The sequence below is a fragment of the Pseudorca crassidens genome, chromosome 1, assembly GCF_039906515.1.
Source record: "Pseudorca crassidens isolate mPseCra1 chromosome 1, mPseCra1.hap1, whole genome shotgun sequence".
Taxonomy (NCBI): domain Eukaryota; kingdom Metazoa; phylum Chordata; class Mammalia; order Artiodactyla; family Delphinidae; genus Pseudorca; species Pseudorca crassidens.
In genome coordinates, this window is record NC_090296.1 from 127962744 (window position 1) to 127974900 (window position 12157).

The following is a 12157-nucleotide window of genomic DNA, read 5'->3' on the forward strand; positions in this document are numbered from 1 at the left end:
TGCAGGGTAGGTGTCTCCTGTTGATCAGGGGAAATCAAATGGACCACTGTCCCCGGAAGTTGGGCCCAAGCTGATGGCTTCTCCTCGGGTTGTGTCCTCCTTATGTGTTAGTGGGCTGGGGGGCTGGAAAATGCCTTAGGCAATTCCCTGGGAAATCAAGCTTCTGTGGTGAGAGGTTGCTATTGCACCTTGCCGTGAGATGTTTTTATGCAGGCAGAGAGAGGAGGGCAAGGTGAGCGGAAAATACCCATGAGTTTCTTGGCTAATCCCTCAGGTAGACTGGTGGGTGAATAGATCACAGTGGGCATAGGGTTCCCAGAAGGCCTTTGTGATGCATTCAGGAGCGTTTGGAGGCATGTGCAAGGAAGGAATATGGGTGCACGTTCGAGGACCATCTCACTGTTTTCTTCTCCTTTGTTGATTTGCTTCATGGATTGTCCCTGTGCCGACAAATGGTTGCCTTCTTGGCACAGTATGGTGTCTTCTCATAGGGGCCGATTTGGAGGCAGTGGGGTGTTTTGTCCCTGTCTGGCCACGTTCCCCCTGTGTTGAAGATATGAAGGTGTTCCTCAGGACAACCCAGCATCGTTTCTATACCCGGCCCACGTAGCGTTCCCTGAGGATTTGAGCTCTTCCTGGAGGTCATTGGGCACAACCATGCAGAAACAAGGGAGTCGGCTGCCAAGGAAAGGCTACAGCTTTAAGGGCAGGAGAGGATGTGTGGTGCGGGGGCCATTTGGTCCCACCACCAGCTGGTGCAGCGAGCCTGTGGTCTCTGGCATGCCTGGCCTCAGGCCACAGATGTCATGCCAGTTCAAGTGTCCATGCTGTTGGCTGGGTTCTCTTGTTTCACGACTGTGGGTACATTTTGTGCTGGAGGACCTGGGTCTCATGGGTCCTCCGAGGTCATTTCACTGACGGGCCGAGACTGCAAAATTGCAAAAACCCACGGCAAGTTACCCAGTTGCTGCAAGGGTTTGCGCCACAACTTTGGGCATTGGAATGGCTCCGATGCCTTTAGCTTTGCGTGTGGTCAAAGGGAAGGTCCTCTGCCTTGGCAGGAGGCCAGGAAGTATGCCTGCTGGTGAGTCACCCTTGGTCAGTCCAGGGATTCCTCAGGTGCCCTTTGTCACGGGTCCCTACGAGCCGCATTTGATGGAGGTCATCACATTCGGCAAAGGGCCATTCGCTTGTGGAAGATCTCAGGGACCACATTTCTCCTTGAGGGTGAGTCCATTGTGAGGAAGTGTATATGCCAAGAGTGGGTGTGTCCACCTGGACGACAGTGGCTCTTAGGCTGAGGGGACCCACTTCCCCTGAGGGTGTCTCAGGGGTTCAGGATGACATCCTTATGCTGTGTTGGCGTGGAGGTCGCTCAGGGGGGTAATTGCAGCGCCCGTATCAGGGGGTTGATGGACAGCGGCGCTCTTTGTGCTGATGGCTGCATACTCTGAAGGCATCTACATCACAATGCATTCACATTTGGCTGCAAACACACAGACAAGATGGGCAGCAAATGAAATTTTGAGGCTAGATAGAGCACACATCTCTGGGTGGTATCACCCATTCCCTCTGTGCACCCGTGCACCATCCTCAAACGTGCATGTGTTCTCTCACCCTGAACCAGGTGCACTGCCAGAGAATGAATGCCACCAGCAGCATTGGGCCCTCCGTATAGTCTGTGATACCTGGTGAATAGTGGACTTTGTGGCAAGGAGAGGCGAGGCAAAGGAGTCTCAGAGGGGTGTTGGCGTGAAGTCCTTGAGGTTCCTGGTGGAAACCTTGTGGCAGTAAGTGGAACATCTTTGCAGAAACCTAGATGTTTGTCCATAGGATATTGTGCACCAAGCGTACACCATTACTTTCTGGGCTCTTCCTGGGGCACCCAAGCTCCAATGCCCTGAGACTTGGCTGCACTTCCTGCCCCATGGTTTGATTCTGGCCAACCCTGACTGCTGACATGATTGAGCTTACTGGCTGTCCCATGGTGGAGGCTGTGAGTTTGCATGTCCAGGCTTTGAGCACGTGCTTGGATCGATGATGACTCCCAAAAATGAATTCCTTGGAAATACGAACAAAATGAATGAGAAATCCCTACCATCTCCTCATCAGAACTGATGTCCAGCACATAGCTCCCAAAAGAAGAGTAGAGAGAGGTCACATTGCATTTAGCTATTGTGGGGATCCACAGCCACATTGTTCAAGTGGAGAGTGGCAGCCTTCTCTGGGAAAAGGGCCATTTGGAGAGGAGCCTGTTTTGCCCATTCACCTGGGAAGGCTTAGGACAAATTAGTCGTCTATGGGCAACTAAGTCTATCAAGGTTTTCTGTCTCTTGCCACAGTTTAGCGTGCATTCAGAAGAGGAAGCATTAGCCTTTGGTGGGGCTCTGGCCTGCCAGTGAGTTCTAACATTCTCCCCCGCCCCCTATTCATGGCCTTGTGCCCTCAAGGAAACAGAAGTCTCTGTGCTCAGGGTCAGAGCAGGAGTCCTGGCCTAGATCAGTCTTCCTTGTCATGTTCTGCCTTGGGAGACAGGTTTCAGATTAGGTTTCTCATGATGAGGGGTGAAATCAAATGGGCCACTGTCCCTGGGAGTTGGGCCAAGCTGATGGTTCCTCCTCGGTTGTGATCTGCTTGTGTATTGTGTGCAGGTGGACTTGAATATGTCTTAGTCAATTCTCAGGAAAATAAAACTTCTTTGATGAGGGGTGGCTCTGGCACCTTGCCTTCAGACATTTCGATCCTGGTTGAATGAGAAAGGAAAGGCGAGCAGGAAATACACGTGAGATGGCTGGCAAAGCCCCCAGGTTTACTGGTGGGTGCATAGATCGATGGTGGCCGTAGGGTTCCCGGAACACATTTGGGATCCCCTCAGGAGCATTTGGAGGCACGTGTAGGGAGGGAACACGGGAGCACATTTGTGGACTGTCCCGCCTTTTTCCTCTCCTTGGTCAATTTGCTTCATGGCAGGTTCCTGTGCCAGCGAATGGTTGCCTTCCAGGCACGGTATAGTGTCTTTTCATGGGGACAGATTTGGTGGCCGTGGGGTGTTTTGTCCATGTCTGGCCATGTTTGCCCTGTGTTGAAGATGTGAAGGTGGTCCTCAGTACAGCCCATCATCGTTACTACACCCAGCCCACATAGTGTTCCCTGAGGATTGCAGATCTTCCCAGAGGTCATTGGGCACAACCATGTGGAAACAAAGGAGTCAGCTGCCAAGGAAAGGCTGCAGGTTGAAGGGCAGGAGAGGATTTGTGGTGCAGGGGTCATTTTTCTTGCCACCCGCTGCTGCGTCGAGACTGTGGTATCTGGCGTCCCTGGCCACAGGCCAGACAAGTTATACCGGTTCAAGTGTCTAGGCTGTTGGCTAGGTTCTCTCGTTGCACGGCAGTGGGTAACACGTTTCTAGAGGATCTGGGCCTCACGGTTTCTCCGAGGTCACGTCACTGACAGGCCAGAGTGCAAAAGTGCCAGGCACCACTGCAAGTGACCCAATTGCTACAGTGGTTTGCCCCCCACTTTGGGCATCGGAATGGCTCCCATGACATTAGGCTGCAAGGGTTTTCCTCACCACGGTGGGCATCAGAATGCTTCCCATGGCATTAGCTTTGTGTCTGGGTTAAGAGTAGGTCGTCTCTCTTGGCAACAGGCCAGGAAGTAGGCCTGCTGGTGATTCTCCCTTGGGCAGTCCAGGTGTTCCTCGGATGTCCTTTTTCACGGGTCCCAACGAGCCGCTTTTTTTTTTTTTTTGCTGTATGCAAGGCTCTCACTGTTGTGGCCTCTCCCGTTGTAGAGCACAGGCTCCGGGCACACAGGCTCAGTGGCCAGGGCTCACGGGCCTAGCCATTCCACGGCACGTGGGATCTTCCTGCACCGGGGCACAAACCTGTGTCTCCTGCATCGGCAGGCGGACTATAAACCACTGCACCACCAGGGAGGCCCCCTACGAGCTGCTTTTGATGGAGGCCCTCATATTCGACCAAGGGCCATTCCCTTGTGGAAGATCTCTTCCACTTCAGGGCGCGTCCATTGTTTGGAAGCATATGTCCTAAGGGCATGTGTTTTCCCCTAGAGGGCACTGGCTCTTATGCTGAGGGGGCACAGTTGCCCTGTGGGTGTCTTAGGGGTTCAGGAAGCCATCCTTCTGCTGTGATGGATGAGAGAGTGCTCAGGAGAGGAATTGCAGGGCCTGAGACCATGGGGTTGTTGGACAGCGGGGCTCTTTGTCCTGATGGGCACAGGCTCTGAAGGCATCCGCGCTACGTTGCTTTCACATTTCCCTGCGGACAACATGCAAAATGGGCAGCAAATGAAATGTTGAGGGGAGAAAGAGCTCACATCGTTGCGTGGTATTGCCCCTAACATCGGTGCACCCATGCACCCTCCTAAAGTACGCGTGTGTTCCCTCACCCCGAACAAGGGGGAATGCCAGAGAAGGAATGACAACAGCAGAGCAGCCTGGGGCCATCCGTATAATCCGTGATACCCAGTGAAGTGATGACGGTGAGGCAAGGCGAGGCCAGGTGAAGGAGACTCGGAGGGGTTTTGGCGTGCATTCCATGAGGATCCTGGTTTAACCCTTGTTGTGCTAAGTGGCACTTCTTTGGTGAAACCTAGAGGTTTGGCCACTGGAACTTGGGCACCGGGGCTACACTCTCACCTTCTCGTGTTTTCTCGGGAAACGGGATCTTCGTTGCCCTGAAAACTGGCTGCATTTCCTGCCCCATGGCTGGGTTCTGGCCACTTCCATATGCTGACATGATTCAGCTCGCTGACCATCCTGTGGTGGAATCTGCAACTCTGCATTTCCAGCGTTTGAGCATTTGCTTGGATCGACGATGACTCCCAAAAAATGTATTCCTTAGATATTTGAAAAAAATGAGTGAGAAATCCCTACCATCTTCTCATTGGAACTGAGGTTCAGCACGTGGCTCTCAAAAGGAAAGTAGGGAGAGGTTCACGTTGCATTTGGTGGCGTGCTTGTCCACAGCCACGTTGCTCAAGTTTAGGATTCTGGCCGTCTCATGGGGAGAAGAACCATTGGGAAAGGAGCCTGGGATACCAATCCAGGTGGGAAGGCTAGGGACAGCATGCCATCTCTGGGTTCATTGGTCTAGCCAAGACTGCTGTCCCCTGCCACGGTTCAGCATGAGGGTAGCACAGGAAACATGAGCCATTGGTGGTCCTGTGGCCTGCACTTGCATTCTACAGGCTGCCCCCGTGGGGGTGTCGTTGCCTTGTGCCCTCAAAGGAACAAGTCTGTATGCTCGGGGTCAGAGCAGGATTCCTGGCCTAGGGCAGGGTTCTTTGTCACGTTCTGCTTGGGAGACCAGATGCAGTTTAGGTTTCTCCTGATGAGGGGAGGAATCAAATGGGGCACATTCGCCGGGAGTTTAGAAAAGCTGATGGCTCCTCCTTGGGTTCCGTCCTGCTTGTGTGTGCTATCTAAATGGGCTAGAAAATGCCTTAGTCAAGCTTAGTCATGTAAGCTTCTTTGGTGAGGGGTGGCTCTGGCATCTTGTGGAGACACATTGGGATCCCGGTGTAGAGAGAAGGACAAGGCAAGTTAAAAAGGCACTTGAGATGGCTGGCTAAGCCCTCCGATTTACAGGTGGGTGGATAGATCGACGGTGGCCATAGGGTTCCCGGAACACATTTCGGATTCCCTCAGGAGCGATTGCAGGCATGTGTAGGGAGGGAACTCGAGAGCACATTTGTGGACGGTCCCGCCTTTTTCCTCTCCTAGATCGATTTGATTCATGGTGGGTCCCTGTGCCAGCGAATGGTTGCCTTCGTGGCACAGTATGGTTTCTTCTCATGGGGGAGGATTTGAAGGCCGTGGGGTGTTTTGGCCCTGGCGGTCGACGTTCCCCCTGTGTTGAAGATTGAAGGTGCTCCTATGTACAGCCCAGGATCGTTTCTATACCTGGCCCAAATAGCGTTCCCTGTGGATTGCAACTCTTCCCAGAGGTCACTGGGCACAACCAGGCAGAAAAAAAGGTAGTTGGCTGCCAAGGAAAGGCTACAACTTTAAGGGCAAGAGTGTATGTGCGGTGCGAGGGTCATTTTTCCTGCTACCCGCTGGTGCGTCGAGACTGTGGTATTCGACCTGCTTGGCCACACACCACACAAGTCATACAGATTCAAGTGTCTAAGCTGTTAGCTAGGTTCTCTTGTTGCATGGCTGTAGATAACATATTGCTTCTAGAGGACCTGGGCCTCACGGTTTCTCCGACGTCCCGTCACTGACGGGCGCAGAGTGCGAAAGTGCCAGGCAGCAACTGCAAGTGACCCAATTACTGCAACGAATTGCCCCGCCGCTTTGGATATTGGAATGGCTCCAATGCCATTAGGCTGCAAGGGTTTTCCCTGCCACGTTGCGCATCGGAATTGTTCCCATGCCATGAACTTTGTGTGTGGGCCAAGGGTAGGTCGTCTGTCTTGGCAGCAGGCCAGGAAGTATACCTGCTGCTGAGTGTCCCTTGATCAGTCCAGGTGTTCCTCACGTACGCTTTGTCACGGGTCCCTACGAGCCGCTTTTGATGGAGGCCGTCATATTCAGCCAAGGGCCTTTCCCTTGTGGAAGATGTCTTCCCCTTAAGGGCGCGTCCATTGAGTGGAAGCATACGTGCCAAGGGCAGATGTGTTCACCTGGAGGTCACTGGCTCTAAGTCTGAGGGGGCACAGTTGCCCTGAGGGGGTCTCAGGGGTTCAGGAAGACATCCATTTCCTGTGCTGGAGGGGAGAGTGCTCAGGAGAGGAGTTGCAGGGTCCGAGACCAGGCGGTTGTTGGACAGCGGGGCTCTTTTTCCTGATGGCCACACGCTCTGAAAGCGTCTGCGCTACGTGGCATTCATGTTTCCCTGCGGACACCCAGGCAAGATGGGCAGCAAATGAAATGCTGAGGGGAAATAGGGCACGCATCGCTGGGTCGTATCGCTCTTTCCCTCGGTGCGCCCGTGCACCCTCCTCAATTACGCTTGTGTTCTCTCAGCCCGAATCAGGCGGAATGCCAGGAAAGGAATACATACCAGCAGCAGAGCAGCCTGGGGCCATCCGTATAATTCGTGATAACCGTTGAAGTGAGGAGAAGGAGTCTCACAGGGGTGTTGGCGCACATTCCATGAGGATCCTGGTTTAAACTTTGTTGCGGTAAGTGGCACTTCTTTGCTAAAACCTAGAGGTTTGGCTACGGGAACTTGAAATAAAGGGAAGACACACTCACATTCTTGCCTTTTCTCGGGGAACACGAGCTTTGATCCCCTGAGAACTGGCTGCATTTCCTGCTCCATTGCTCGACACTGGCCGCTTCTGTATGCTGACATGATTCAGTTCGCTGTCCGTCCCGTGATGGAATCTGCAACTTTGCATGTCCAAGCTTTGAGCATGTGCTTGGATCGACGATGACTCCCACAAATGCATTCCTTGGAAATCTGAACAAAATGAGTGAGAAATCCGTAGCGTCTCCTCCTTGGAGCTGAGGTCCAGCACGTGGCTCCAATAAGGACAGTAGGGAGAGGTTCACATTGCATGTTCTCCCGTGGGTGTCCACAGCCACGTTGTTCAAGTTGAGGCTTGTGGCCGTCTGATGGGGAGAAGAGGCATTGGGAAAGGACCCTGGGATGCCAATCCAGGTGGGAAGGCTAGGGAGAGCCTGCCGTCTGTGGGCTCCTCGGTCTAGCCAGGACTGCTGTCCCCTGCCACGGTTCAGCATGCGTGTAGGAGAGGAAGTGTGAGCCATTGGTGGTCCTCTCGCCTGCACTTGAGTTCTACAGGCCGCCCCCACAGGCTTGTCGTTGCCTTGTGCCCTCACGGAAACAGAAGTTTCTATGCCCATGGTCAGAGCAGGATTCCTGGCCTAAGGAAGGCTTCTTTGAAATGATCTGCTTGGGAGACCAGATGAAGTTTAGATTTCTCATGATGAGTGTAGAAATCCAATGTGCCACTGTCCCCGGCAGGTTGGTTGGCCAAGCAGATGGCTCCTCCTCGGGTTGTGTCCGGCCTGTGTGCTCTGTGAAGAGGCTAGAAAATGCCTTAGTCAAGATTAGTCACAGCAAGCTTCTTTGGTGAGGGGTGGCTCTGGCATCTTTCCGTGACATGTTGGGATCCCCATGGAGGGGGAAGGGCAAGGTGAGTGAAAAAGACACGTGAGATGGCTGGCAAAGCCCACATGATTACTGGTGGGTGGAGAGATTGATAGGATCCATGGAGCGTTTGGAGGCATGTGTAGAGAGGGAACACGGGAGAACTTCTGTGGACTGTCCACCTTTTTCCTCTCCTTGTTCGATTAACTTCATGGCGGGACCCTGTGTTAGCGAATGGTTGCCTTCGTGGCACAGTATGGTTTCTTCTCATGGGGGCTGATTTGGATGCCGTGAGGTGTTTGTCCCTGTCTGTCCACGTTCCCCCTGTGTTGAAGATGTGAAGATGGTCCTCAGTACAGCCCAGCATCTTTAATACACCCAGCCCACATAGCGTTCCCTGAGATTTGCAGATCTTCCCGGAGGTCACTGGGCACAACTAGGCGGAAAGAAGGGGGTTGGCTGCCAAGGAAAGGCTAAAGCTTTAAGGGCAGGAGAGGATGTGTGGTGCGGGGGCCATTTTTCCTGCCACCCGCTGGTGCGTCCAGACTGTGGTATCCGGCTTGTCTGGCCACAGGCCAGACAAGTCATAGCGGTTCAAGTGTCTAGACTGTTGGCTGGGTTCTCTCATTGCACGGCTGTGGGTAACACGTTGCTTCTAGAAGACCTGGGCCTCACGGTTTCTCCAAGGGCACGTCACAGACGGGTCCAGAGTGCAAAAGTGCCAGCCACCATTGTGGGTGACCCAATTGCTGTAACTCTTTGCTCCACCACTTTGGGCACTGGAATGGCTCCCATGCCATTAGACTGCAATGGTGTTCCCCACCACATTTCGCTTAGGAATGGTTCCCATGACACTAGCTTTGTGTGTGGTCCAAGGGTAGGTCGTCTGTCTTGGCAGCGGGCCAGGAAGTATGCCTGCTGCTGAGTCTCCCTTGATCAGTCCAGGTGTTCCTCACGTACGCTTTGTCACGGGTCCCTACGAGCCGCTTTTGATGGAGGCCGTCATATTCGGCCAAGGGCCCTTCCCTTGTGGAAGATCTCTTCCCCTTCAGGGCGCGTCCTTTTAGTGGAAGCATATGTGCCAATGGCGGATGTGTTCAACTGGAGGGCACTGGCTCTTAGTCTGAGGGGGCACAGTTGCCCTGAAGGGGCCTCAGGGGCTCAGGAAGACATCCTTTTCCTGTGCTGGAGGGGAGAGTGCTCAGGAGAGGAGTTGCAGGGACCGAGACCAGGGGCTTTTTGGATAGCAGGGCTCTTTGTCCTGATGGCCCAGGCTCTGAAGGCGTCTTCTCTACGTTGCTTTCACGTTTGCCTTCAGACACACAGGCAAGATGGGCAGCAAATGAAATGTTGAGGGGAGATGGAGTGCGCATCGATGGGTGGTATCGCCCTTTACCTCGGTGCCCCCGTGCACCCTCCTAAAGCACGCGTGTGTTCTCTCACCCCGAGCCAGGTGGAATGCCAGGAGAGGAATTCCAGCAGCAGAGCAGCCTGGGGCCATCCGTATAATCCGTGATACCCAGTGAAGTGAGGAGGAGGAGTCTCGCAAGGGTGTTGGGGTGCATTCCATGAGGATCCTGATTTAACCCTTGTTGCGGTAAGTGGCACTTCTTTGCTAAAACCTAGAGGTTTCACCACGGGAACTTGTGCAACGGGACTAAGCCCTCACCTTCCGACCTTTTCTCGGGGAGCACGAGCTTCGACGCCCTGAGAACTGGCTGCATTTCCTGCCCCAATGGCACGGCTCTGGCCGCTTCCATATGCTGACGTGATTCAGTTCGATCGGCGTCCCATGGTGGAATCTGCAACTGTGCATGTCCAGAGTTTGAGCATGTGCTTGGATTGACGTAGCCTCCCACAAATGCATTCCTTGGAAATCTGAACAAAATCAGTGAGAAAACCCTACCATCTCCTCATCGGAACTGAGGTCCAGCATGTGGCTCCAATAAGGACAGTAGGGAGAGGTTCACATTGCATGTGCTGCTGTGTGTGTACAGCCACGTTGTTCAAGTGGAGGGTTGTGACCAACTCATGGGGAGAAAAGCCACTGGGAATGGAGCCTGGGATGCCAATTCAGGTGGGAAGCCTAGGGACATCGTGCCGTCTGTGGACTCCTTGGTCTAGCCAGGACTGCTGTCCCCTGCCACGGTTCAGCATGCGGGTAGGAGAGGAAGTGTGAGCCATTGGTGATCCTCTCGCCTGCACTTGAGTTCTACAAGCCGCACCCAGCGACTGCTCGTTGCCTTGTGCCCTCAGAGAAACAGAAGTCTATGCTCAGGGTCAGAGCAGGATTCCTGCCCTAAGGCAGGCTTCTTTGTCATGTTCTCATTGAGAGCCCAGATGCAGTTTAGGTTTCTCGTGATGAGAGGAGAAATCCAATGGGCCATTGTCCCCGGGAGGTTGGCCAAGCTGATGGCTCCTCTTCGGGCTGTGTCCGGCCTGTGTGTGCTGTGTGAACAGGCTAGAAAATGCCTTAGTCAAGATAAGTCACAGAAAGCTTCTTGGGTGAGGGGTGGCTCTGGCATCTTTCCGTGACACGTTGGGATCGCGGTGGAGAGTGAAGGGCAAGGCGAGTTTAAAAGACATGTGAGATGGCTGGCTAAGCCCACATGTTTACTGGTGGGTGGAGAGATCGACAGAGGCCATAGGGTTCCGGGAACAGTTTTGGTATTCCCTCAGGAGCATTTGGAGGCACGTGTAGAGAGGGAACACGGGAGAACTTCTGTGGACTGTCCCGCCTTTTTCCTCTCCTTGGTCGATTTACTTCATGGTGGGTCCCTGCGCTAGTGAATTGTTGCCTTCATGGCACAGTATGGTGTCTTCCCATGGGGGTCGATTTGGAGGCCGTGGGGTGTTTTGTCCCTTTCCATCCACGTTCCCCCTGTGCTGAAGATGTGAAGGTGTTCCTCAGTCCATCCTAGCATCTTTACCACACCCGGCCCACATAGCGTTCCCTGAGTATCGCAGATCTTCCCGGAGGTCACTGGGCACAACCATGCGGAAAAAAGGGAGTCAGCTGCCAAGGAAAGGCTAAAGCTTTAAGGGCAGGAGAGGATGTGTGGTGCGGGGGCCATTTTTCCTGCCAGGCGCTGGTGCGTCCACACTGTGGTATCCGATGTGCCTGGCCAAAGTCCAGACAAGTAATAGCGGTTCAAGTGTCTAGGCTGTTGGCTGGGTTCTCGCGTTGCACGGCTGAGGGTAACACGTTGCTTCTAGAAGACCTGGGCCTCACAGTATCTCCGAGGTCACGTCACTGACGGGCCCAGAGTGCGAAAGTGCCAGCCACCACTGCGGGTGACCCATTTGCTGTAACTCTTTGCTCCACCACATTGGGCACTGGAATGGCTCCCATGCCATTAGGCTGCAAGGGTTTTCCCCACCACGTTTGGCTTAGGAATGGTTCCCATGCCACTAGCTTTGTATGTGGTCCAAGGGTAGGTCATCTGTCTTGGCAGCAGCTCAGGAAGTGTGCCTACTGGTGAGTCTCCCTTGATCAGTCCAGGTGTTCCTCACGTGCCCTTTGTCACGGTTCCCTTCGAGCTGCTTTTGATGAAGGCCGTCATATTCGGCCAAGGGCCCTTCCCTTGTGAAAGATCTCGACCCTGTCAGGGCGCGTCCATTCAGTGGAAGCATAGGTGCCAAGGGCGGACATGTTTACCTGAGGGCACTGACTCTAATTCTGAGGAGGCACAGTTGCCCTCAGTGTGTCTCAGGGGTTCAGAATGACATCCTTTTCCTGTGCAGGAGGGGAGAGTGCTCAGGAGAGGAGTTTCAGGGCCCAAGACTAGGGGCTTTTTGGACAGCAGAGCTATTTGTCCTGATGGCCACAGGCTCTGAAGGCGTCTGCTCTACGTTGCTTTCACGTTTGCCTGTGGACACAAAGGCAAGATGGGCAGCAAATGATATGTTGAGGGGAGATGGAGTACGCATCGATGGGTGGTATCGCCCTTTACCTCGGTGCGCCCGTGACCCTCGTAAAGCACGCATGTGTTCTCTCACCCCGAGCCAGTTGGAATTCAGGAAAAGGAATTCCAGCAGCAGAGCAACCTGGGGCCATCCGTATAATCCATTAT

At 53.8% G+C, this 12157-nt stretch overlaps 1 long non-coding RNA gene and 4 other non-coding genes across 5 annotated transcripts in view; all 5 read left to right on the forward strand.

Annotated features, from left to right (window-relative positions):
• The first annotated feature begins 1634 nt into the window (after positions 1-1634).
• Positions 1635-12157, forward strand: part of LOC137232859 (uncharacterized) — a 139756-nt gene continuing 129233 nt past the window's right edge. The window contains exon 1 of the long non-coding RNA XR_010947233.1: positions 1635-1790. This is a non-coding gene — a long non-coding RNA (uncharacterized lncRNA). The remainder of the gene's footprint in view (positions 1791-12157) is intronic.
• Positions 2032-2123, forward strand: LOC137207614 (small nucleolar RNA SNORD116). Its single transcript, XR_010935180.1, has one exon. It is a non-coding gene; the product is annotated as a small nucleolar RNA SNORD116 (small nucleolar RNA).
• On the forward strand, positions 4830-4922 carry LOC137207644 (small nucleolar RNA SNORD116). Its single transcript, XR_010935194.1, has one exon. It is a non-coding gene; the product is annotated as a small nucleolar RNA SNORD116 (small nucleolar RNA).
• Positions 7395-7486, forward strand: LOC137207482 (small nucleolar RNA SNORD116). Its single transcript, XR_010935114.1, has one exon. It is a non-coding gene; the product is annotated as a small nucleolar RNA SNORD116 (small nucleolar RNA).
• On the forward strand, positions 9924-10015 carry LOC137207627 (small nucleolar RNA SNORD116). The gene has a single exon (XR_010935188.1). It is a non-coding gene; the product is annotated as a small nucleolar RNA SNORD116 (small nucleolar RNA).